We start from the raw sequence: 11,319 nt of genomic DNA on the forward strand, positions 1-11,319 counted from the left end.
CAATACAGTGCTAGCATCACAGATGTACCGACAGCACCCTACAGTGCTAGCATCACAGATGTACCGACAGCACAATACAGTGCTAGCATCACAGATGTACCGACAGCACCCTACAGTGCTAGCATCACAGATGTACCGACACGCGCACCGACAGTGCTAGCATCACAGATGTACCGACAGCACCCTACAGTGCTAGCATCACAGATGTACCGACAGCACCCTACAGTGCTAGCATCACAGATGTACCGACAGCACCCTACAGTGCTAGCATCACAGATGTACCGACAGCACCCTACAGTGCTAGCATCACAGATGTACCGACAGCACCCTACAGTGCTAGCATCACAGATGTACCGACAGCACACTACAGTGCTAGCATCACAGATGTACCGACAGCACACTACAGTGCTAGCATCACAGATGTACTGACAGCACCCTACAGTGCTAGCATCACAGATGTACCGACACCACCCTACAGTGCGCGAGCGTATCTATGTTCCCCGGGTCCTATGTTCCCCGCTCCCGATAAAAAGGGTCCTATGTTCCCCGGGTCTATAGTAAATATCATTCATACAGAAAACATGCACCATCTACACCCTCACACAACTCTGAGTTCTTTTAGGAATAGAAGTTTAACATTTGAACCACACACACGCAATCAATAGCCTACCACCTAGCCAACAATATTATTCTCTTTCCTACATAGAACCCGAACATAGAACCCGGGGAACATAGGGATGACCCCCTACAGTGCTAGCATCACAGATGTACAGATAGCACACTACTGCTTGGTCTCCACTGCACCGCTTCGCAGGTACCTGTGTGTATGTATATGCATATGTTTCAAGTTCAAGTTTCCAGGTTGCTTTTATTTGTCACGTATAAAGTACAAGTACATTACAGTGAAATGCTTGTGTAGCAGAGTGAAGTTGTTATGCTAGAATCATGGACAGAAACTGTTATACTTTATCTTAAATAAGTAGGTCAAAACGGAAACACTCTTACTTTGAAGGAACAAAGTGGAACAAAGTGGACCGAGCCCACTTTAGTGTTATGGAGGGGTGTCTTGATTATTACTTCATATTAATTTCCTCACATTGAGTTACCAATTCTCCAAACGAAATCCCTTTTGGGTCTTTTATAATGGGTTTAGAGAAGATAGGATATCTTTCCATTGAATATCTGTTGTATTGTAAATACGTTCAACTAATGTATAAAATGGTTTCGCCGGTTTGTTGACGAGACACACGCTGACGGAAGTGCTCGCTCTCTTTGTGTTTGTTGAGGACGAGAGCAAGAGGTATGCGCTTCCGTTTATCTAATATTGGATTTAACTGCTTTGTATAAATTGTAAAACTGATTTAGGTTTTGGTTTTGGTACTGAAATACCCTGTTGTGTAATGACATTAATTCGCCCTGTGTAAAACAGCCATAGTACGTTCGTGTACTAACTCAGTATTCTGTTTGGTAATATCAGGTGGAGTGCACTTTGATGACGGTCGTTAACGCCGCCATGTGTTGTGTACGTGCTGTTTTGATTAACAGGTATGAACCGTTGGTTTTGTATTTTGGTTTAATTAATGCTTACACACTGTCTTTTATTTCATATTGTTTTGTATGTTTTTGCTGAAGCTAACTTGCACTGAGCTAAATGTATCTACTGGTCGTGACTGTAGACGGCGCGCTGTTTTAAATGTGCGCGCGCGTTCTCTTTGTGTTTGTTGAGGACGAGAGCAAGAGGTGGAGTGCACTTTGATGACGGTCGTTAACGCCGCCATGTGTTGTGTACGTGCTGTTTTGATTAACAGGATTGCCAAATAAACAACCATCAAATGGGTACCATTGTCTGAGTGTCTACGTCCACCTCACACCAGACACAACGCAGAATTCATCACGCTACACTTGGTTCTGTATGAGCCCCTGAGAATGTGCTTTATACAGTAAAAAAAGAGGAATAAGTCCCAACAATATACAATATACAAACTAAAGTACAATGAAGTAAAAATGCAGACAATGAGGTACTATATGCAGACAATGAGGTATGGATGTAGTGCAAATCTCTGTAATAAATAGATAAATATGGTGTAGTGTTTAAAGTGTCTAGTCAGTGTGTGCATGTGGATCTGTGTGCAATGAGTGTAGATGGATGGGTTGATGTTAGATGGAGTCATCGAGCATCCTGATGGCCTGGCGATATAGAAGTGTGTGTTTGTGCGCACGTGCATATAAGCACACCATCACACACTGGTCTGTTCTCTATTTACTTCTTTACAGTCTGGTGTCGCTCGCGTAGAGGGGGAGAAGACAGAGAAACACACTCATGGCAGATCAACAGGTTTCTTTCATCTCGGCGTAGCTACGGTCGACCACCCATCAAGTCGCTGGCTACATTTCAGCCGACCATCCATCATCACCGGTCAGGCTTCCCACAGGACGTAATATCTCCAACGTAAATGTACCATTGACACAGCGTGACGTAAATCAGATCAATGGGAAACAAACCGATGAGAGACGGGTGAGTTTAACTACTTACTGTATGTTGTCTATGTCATAAATGTTATGAATTGAAAATGGGGGACCCTGGGTCGGCCGGGTAGTGCAGCGGACTAAGCGTCTGTCTACCACCACAGAGACAGTGGGATCGAATCCAGCTGTGGTGCTTCCGGGTTGGCTGACCGTCCATACTAACACAATTGGCAGTGTTAGCGGGTGGGAAACCCGGTGAGGGTGGGTCCTGGTCGTTGTAAACAGCGACTCCTACAGTTCGGTCAGGGCGCCTGCACAGCAAGGGAAGGATCTAGGAGAGGTAGTGTGACCTTCCACACGTTACACTCTCCCAGTGAGAGTCCGTGCTGCCAGGTGAAAAGAAGTGGTGGGCTGGGTACACTACACATGTGTCGGAGGAAGCATGTGATAGTCTCCGCCCTCCCGGACCGACGGTAGGGGGTAGAGTGCGCAACGACCAGGAAGGGGATTGGGAATTGGCATAACGACTAACATTGGGAGGGGAGAAAAACGGAAAAAGAAGGGGGAAAAAGATAATTAAAAAATAATAATAAAAAATGGGGGACCCTGATGTAAACAAGACGAAAGTCTTTCTCTGGTCTGCATCCCCTTAACAATTGTGTGTATTGAGACGTACTGTATTGTACCCATTCTGCAATCTGTTAATAAAATGTTCAATCAATCAATCAAACTAGTAGATTAGATTAGATTACAATGTATATGTGCTCATAAAGCACAAGTACGGTCAGTGTTGTAGTCGAGTCCCTAAATCTCGAGTCCGAGTCAAGTCTCGAGTCCCCAGTGTTCGAGTCCGAGTCCAAGTCATCAAGGTTGACTCCACTCCACTCTTGCAGTCAAAGAGCTGACACACAAATAAAATGACAAAGCTGTCACCGTTTCAAAGGGAGTTGATTTACTTTGTGACACAATAGCCAAACAAATGCACTCGCTATCAATAACGTATGCCAAATGATTAGGGCCTATTACAAAAAGAAAATAACTGCATTTATCACAAGTCCGAGTCCTCGTCTGCCCCTTCCGAGTCCGAATGCAGTCAATGCTCGAGTTCAAGTCCAAGTCATCACTGCTCAAGTCCAAGTCGAGTCACGAGTCCTGACAATCAGTCACAGTCCTGGACGCGAGTACTACAACACTGAGTACAGTACAAAGACAAGAGGTTTGGCATCGAACCAGAGTGCAAATGTAACAGTAAAGCACAATGTACAGGTGATTAAACTGGGTATAAAATATATAAATGAGTACTACTGGGTAATAGTGCTAATCAAATGTATGTACAGAGTAGTAATAATATGTACAGTGATACAGGTATAAAGACACTATGGTAGTACTGTCATACTGGCCAGCAGCGTAACTAGTAAGAGTAGGTAAGGGATATAGATATAGTATCTACAGACACTGGCGGACTCAGTGCCCCCACGGTCGAAAAACGCGTGCTTAAGTGCCCTTTTGAGTGAAAGAAATTAGAGGATGTGCCCTATTGGTGCCCCCACGGTTGAAAAACGCATGCTAAAGTGCCCTTTTGAGTGAAAGAAATTAGAGGATGTGCCCTATTGGTGCCCCCACGGTTGAAAAACACGCGCTACAGTGCCCTTTTGAGTGAAAGAAATTAGAGGATGTGCCCTATTGGTGCCCCCACGGTTGAAAAACGCGCGCTTAAGTGCCCTTTTGAGTGGCGAAGAATTAGAATCTGGTGCTAACATGGTCAATAATGCTTATTTTGGACAGAGAAACGTGTCTTAAACATTTAAATTGACCAACCATAGACCATTTTACTCCAATCAAGGCAAGAAGGCTAGTGGTATGTGCTATATGACATATTATTTTATAATACAATTATAACATTGTAGGCTACAGTACAAATATTATATACAGTACAATTATATTACTATTATAAAACTAATATTATTTGCTCCACCTTAGATAAAGACAGTACAGACAATGAAGATCGAGATATTCACAAGGGAAATGGTGAAGAAGTGGAGGAAAGAGAGAATGCAGATAATGCTATGGAGAGAGATGGTGAAAAAGTGAAGGAAGGAGAAATGCAGATGATTGTATGGAGAGAAACGATGAAGAAGTGGAGGAAAGAGAGAATGCAGATAATGCTATGGAGAGAGATGGTGAAGAAGTGGAGGAAGGAGAAAATGCAGATGATTGTATGGAGAGAAACGATGAAGAAGTTGAGGAAAGAGAGAATGCTGAGAATGCTTTTACAGCTACTTGCAAAATATGACTCCACCATCAAAATGCACCTTGATAAAATCAATCACATCCAGTCTCAACAGAAAAAACCACAAACTACAAGACACAGAATGACAAAAGAATTGGAGAATGTTGTGATGACATTCCTTGAGGAGAATGGATTAAAAGTGGAAGACATCAGGGGCCAAGGCTACGATGGAGCCGCAAATATGAGCGGAAGCTACAACGGTCTGCAGTCGCAAATTCAGAGCCACAATGAGAAAGCTTTATATGTGCACTGCCATGCCCACTGTCTCAACCTGGTCTTGGTGGAGAATGCAAAATCAAGCCAGCATTTTGTTCGGTTTTTCAATTTAGTTGAAAATTTGTACACTTTCATATCCAGATCTCCAAAACGTGACGCTGCGTTTGTGAAAATGCAACAGACCATGTACCCTGGCCAAAGACTCTGTGAACTGAAAAGGCTGTCTGACACACGGTGGGCGTGTAGAGAAGATGCTCTGAGATCCCTGAAGAAGGTCCTTTCTGCTGTGGTGAAGCTGCTTCAGAACATGGCTGATAGTGATCCACCAGACTCTGCAGCAGGTGATGCCCGGATGCTCTTGCGTAGCATAGATTTTGAATTTATGCTATGCATGGAGATTGCCACACCTGTCTTCAATGAGACTGCCATCGCATCTGCTTCACTTCAGAGAAAAGACCTTGACTTGTCAGCATCATACACCATTGTGGAGGGAGTCATACAAAGAGTGAAAGCAATGAGGAAGGATGAGGAGTTCAAGGTCCTTTTCTCAAAAGCAAAAGGGCAAGCAGAGGCAGCAGGCATTGAGGTGCCCGAAGAAATACCTGGACAAACAAGACGCAGGAAGGTACCTCAAAGGTACAGGTATAGCTCTCAATCTGCTACAGAGGACTACCAAGTCCAAGACTTGGAGGAGCACTACCGGGGAAAGGTGTTCGTTACCTTTCTTGACATACTCTCCCATGAGCTACACCGAAGATTCAAAGGGAAGGATGACACGCCTACTGGGTCAATCCTATCAGGTCTTCACTGCCTTACCATCTCAAGTCACTGGAAGGGCATGACAAACGACACAGCTGCTGTATCTGTCAGAGATGTGTGCCAGTTTTATGATGTAGAGGAAGAGAATGTTGTCACCGAACTCAAGGTATTCCACTCTTCATATGCTCTCACATCCAACATGGTCAAAGCTGCGCTTAAGTGCCTTAAAGACAATGATGTGGAATCTGTTTTCCCAAATATAACCATGCTCCTCAAAACATATGCTACAATACCAGTGACAACTGCTTCAGTAGAGCAATCATTCTCTAAACTGAAGCTGATCAAAACCCAGCTCAGAAACCGATGTGGGGAAAAAAGGCTCTCTGATCTTATGCTGCTTTCAATTGAGAGGGATATCCCAATTGATCATAATGAGGTCATTGACATATAAACAGAGGACCAAAAGACGAATTCTGCTATGACTCCCCCACCCCCACCTCCCTTCCATTGCAGCAATGGAGAGCCAGCTCATACAAATCTGTCCATGAAAATAACCAACATATTTTCATTAGAGGTGATAGAGGAGAGGACAGAGGGTGGCAGGAGGGAGGAGTCAGGTGGTACAATATAGTAAGTTTAATGGAGAGAATGGGGAAGATAGGGAGGGGGAGGGAGAGAAAGAGAGGGAGAGAAGGAGAGGACAGGAGGAGAGAAGGAGAGGAGAGGACAGGAGGAGAGAAGGAGTGGACAGGAGAAGAGAAGGGGAGTACAGGAGGAGATAAGGGGAGTATAGGAGGAGAGAAGGGGAGTACAGGAGGAGAGTAGGGGAGTATAGGAGGAGAGAAGGGGAGTATAGGAGGAGAGAAGGGGAGGAGAGGACAGGAGGAGAGAATGAGAGGAGAGGGGGAGTACAGGAGGAGAGGACATGAGGAGAGAAGGGGAGGAGAGAGAAAGGAAGAAGCTCAACGGCACTCGAATTAACTGTTAAACTGTTTTATGAAATAAAAATGTTAAAGGTGTATTGTTCCCTGTGTGTTTTTATCATAGAGGTGTGGTTATACTATTAATCTGGATTGTCTATGTTATTCTAATGTTAATCTTAATCAAGGATGAAGACTATTTCATCATACATGACGCATCATAGCTTTTTGCTTACTGATGGGGTCCCATGTTGTGCAGTAGGTGCCCTTTTTTTCCGCCCCTGCCCTTCAAACAGCCTGAGTCCGCCACTGTCTACAGATATGTAAACAGCATTATATCCAGGTATGTACAGACAGATGTGGATAGATATACACGGTAAGAATAAATAGATTTATGTGGTATAAACAGCATTATTGTACATGCTATCATGCTGAGTTGTATGGGTTATATGCAGGTGTATAAGTAGGTATATACAAAGATTATATGCAGGTATATATACAGATATAGATATACTGTGTGTGTATATACAGTATGTGGTAAATATGAATGTATACGGTATATACAGCACTATTGTACATGCTATCATACAGAGTTATATGGGTAGACTACAGTATGAGGTAGACTCAGGGGTGTAAAAAGGTTCCAGAAATTATACTTAAGTGAAAGTATGGGTACCGTCGCAAAATCGTACTCAAGTAAAAGTCAGAGTATCTGGCTAAAAACACACTTGAGTAAAAGTCTAAAAGTTTCTACTTTTAAATGTACTTAAGTACTAAAAAGTAAAAGTAAAAACTTTTTTTCTGACTGTCTATTCTTCTGATGCAGGTGTTTAATCAAAGATCCCCGCTTTCTAGTCGTGCACAAGGACCAATCAGCATGGGTATTGGGCGGGTTCATTTTCCATTGATGGGGATTTGATTGGCTGTCTTTAAATTAAGTGCGGCCGCAGGATTAATAACGTTAGCGTTAGTTCGGCCAGAGAAACAAATATACGAATTAAAATAGTTGGACCTGCGAGATTTATACTTTGTAGGTCTGCATTTTAAATGTAAGGAGTAAAAAAAAAAGTAATTTTTTTCTGAAATGTAATTGAGTAAAAGTACAAGTATACAAACCTAATAATACTTGAGTAAAGTACAAATCCCCCAAAACAGTACTTAATTATTGTAATGAAGTACAATTACTCAAGTACTTTACACCCCTGGGTCTACTATAGTATGAATGAATGACGTTTTTTAGTTTACAGTCTTATTTACAGACAAATCAAAAACACCTGTGTGGACTTGCAAACAAATTTAAAAAAAATATTAAAAATCACAAATGTACATAATAAGGCAAGCTCACACACAAAATCCAAAATCAACAACCGAAAAAAAGGAATAGGCTTGAAGCACATGCTTATTTTTGCCGATCCTTTACAAATTCTTAAAAACGAAATATATTTTAATATAAGAAAGAAAAACTTAAAATATGCTGCAAGATATAATTTATTTTTTAAAGAAAAAAACAAATGTTTGATGTTTTACTCAAAACTGTACTCCTGAATAATTTTATCCTTTAAGGCTTTTTTAAATCTCCCCTGAGAAGTACACAACTTCAACCCGTTACTAAGGCTATTCCATAATTTAACTCCCAAAATTGAAACACATCTAGCTTTTACATTAGTTCTTACATTTTTACATGTTTTAAGAATACATAACCCTCTTAAATGATACTTTCCTTCTCTTGGTTGAAAGAGACATTGAATACAAACTGGTAGGCTTTACTCTTAGCACGAAAAATTATTTCCAAGGTTTTCATGTACACCATATCTACAAATTTTTATGTGCAGGACTTTATGAATAATGGATTTGTCGATTCAAGGTAACTAGCTTTGTTTATTATTCTAATAGCTCTTTTCTGTAGTTTAATAATAGGATCTATATTTGTTTTATAAACATTCCCCCAGACCTCAACACAATATGACAGTATGAGGTAGACGTAGGGAGCAGTTGCCACAGCAGCTGAAACCTACCCTCCACCTTCTCCACATACCACCTGAGATGTGTCCCTGCATGTATTCTGCTCTAGATGCTGCACTGCAGTCCAAACGCAAATAAACTTAAATCTGGCTTTTTGTAGCTGGTAGCCCTGGAATCTACTCTACGGTTGATGCAAGCAGACAGACAGACAGACAGACAGACAGACAGACAGACAGACAGACAGACAGACAGACAGACAGACAGACAGACAGACAGACAGACAGACAGACAGACAGACAGACAGACAGACAGACAGACAGACAGACAGACAGACAGACAGACAGTTTCAAGTTTCTTTAATAATAGTTGTCATACAGAAGTACAGAATACTTTTATTACGCTCCAGAGACTGTGCTAGACAAGATAAGTATAAAATAAAATAGTATAGCATGTAAAATAGAAGTAAAAATAGAGGTCACAGTGTTCAGTATAGACATAATGTACAATGTTCGATGCAGAATAGAAGTAACTGAGTTACCATACAATATATAATATACTATGCAATGTACTAATATACAATACTATATAGTGCAAAGCAGAAATGGGATGAGGTACAATTTAGGTACAATTTACAGTAAGGTGTACGAGTTGTAATGCAAATCCTTTACCAATAAATATAAAGTGTGTTTAGGTGATCTAAAGTGTGGAGAGTGGGTGCTGCAGTGTGTTGTTTGTTTAAAGTGAGTGTGTGCGTGTGGATGTGTGTGCTGTGTGCATTTGATGGTTGTTGCATAGTGTTTATTGTTCGTTGAGCAGCCTGATGGCCTGGGGATAGAAGCTTCTTCTGAGTCTTTCTGTGCTCGCCTTAAGACTCCGGTATCGCTTGCCTGACCGCAGCAGTTCAAAGAGGCAGTTGTTCGGGTGGCTGGAGTCCTTGATGATTCTCTTAGCCTTACCCCTGCACCGCTTGTTGTAAATGTTCTGGAGGGTGGGACATACAGACAGACAGACAGACAGACAGACAGACAGACAGACAGACAGACAGACAGACAGACAGACAGACAGACAGACAGACAGACAGACAGACAGACAGACAGACAGACAGACAGACAGACATGCAGACAAGGAGACAGACAGACATGCAGACAGACATGCAGACAGACAGACATGCAGACAGACAGACATGACAGACATGCAGACAGACAGACATGCAGACAGACAGACAGACAGACAGACAGACAGACAGACAGACAGACAGACAGACAGACATGCAGACAAGGAGACAGACAGACATGCAGACAGACATGCAGACAGACAGACATGCAGACAGACAGACATGACAGACATGCAGACAGACAGACATGCAGACAGACAGACAGACATGCAGACAGACAGACAGACAGACAGACAGACATACAGACAGACAGACAGACAGACAGACAGACAGACAGACAGACAGACAGACAGACAGACAGACATGCAGACAGACATGCAGACAGACAGACGGACAGACAGACAGACAGACAGACAGACAGACAGACAGACAGACAGACAGACAGACAGACAGACAGACAGACAGACAGACAGACAGACAGACAGACAGACAGACAGACAGACAGACAGACAGACAGACAGACAGACAGACAGACAGACAGACAGACAGACAGACAGACAGACAGACAGACAGACAGACAGACAGACAGACAGACAGACATGCAGACAGAATGTGGTACGTCTATGATAGATTTCATGCCACACAGTTTCCATTGTTCTAGCCACAGTGGTATGTATGTATGGCAGGTTTTAGCAGCCTTAGGAAATACAGTGGCTCCGCCCGCCTGCAGGCCCTGACAGAAATGGTTGGGCCCTGAAGAAAAATAAATGACTTTTTCGCGTGTAGGGTAGCGTGTCCCATTTGAGAAGAATGACTTTTTCGCGTGTAGGGTAGCGTGTCCCATTTGAGAAGCACGTTCAGTCACAGACTCATACCCCCCCGACACTCAACTAAGTCCTTCATACTTGATTGATTGATTGATTGATTGGAAATGTTATTAACAGATTGCAGAATGGGTTCAATACAGTACGGCTCAATACACACAATTGTTAAGGGGATGCAGACCAGAGAAAGACTTTCGTCTTGTTTACATCAGGGTCCCCCATTTTCAATTTATAATGACATTTATGACATACACGACATACAGATATATATCATGACATTTATGACATACAAGATATACAAATATACAGTACTGTTTAAGAAACAGATATCCTAAAAGAAAATATATACATTTGAGGGGGAAGAAACTGTACATTAGAAGGCGGTTGGGTTGGGGGGGTTGGCCAGTTTCGAATTGCAGTCTCCCGTAGGTGCTCTTTGAGGGCGGTTTTGAAGGTGGGTAGGGATTCACATTCCTTTACAGCTGTGGGTAGGGTGTTCCACATTGATGTGGCATAATTGCGAAACGTGTTTAGTCCCTTGTTTGAGCCGAATCTGGGTTGAACATGATTTGTGGAATTCCCTCTGGTGTTGTGGTCGTGGAATTCACTGACCTTTGGGAAGTATTTCGACATGTACATGGGTATCTTCGTGGTGTAGTGTATCTTGTAGACCAGGCCCATTGCAAGTTGCTGTACTCTGTTGTCTACTCTAAGCCATCCTAGGTAGTCAAAGTGAGCAGGGGTGAGGTGGGTTCTAGGAGTAAGGTC

The sequence above is a fragment of the Notolepis coatsorum genome, assembly GCF_963971535.1.
Source record: "Notolepis coatsorum genome assembly, chromosome: 15".
NCBI classification, from domain to species: domain Eukaryota; kingdom Metazoa; phylum Chordata; class Actinopteri; order Aulopiformes; family Paralepididae; genus Notolepis; species Notolepis coatsorum.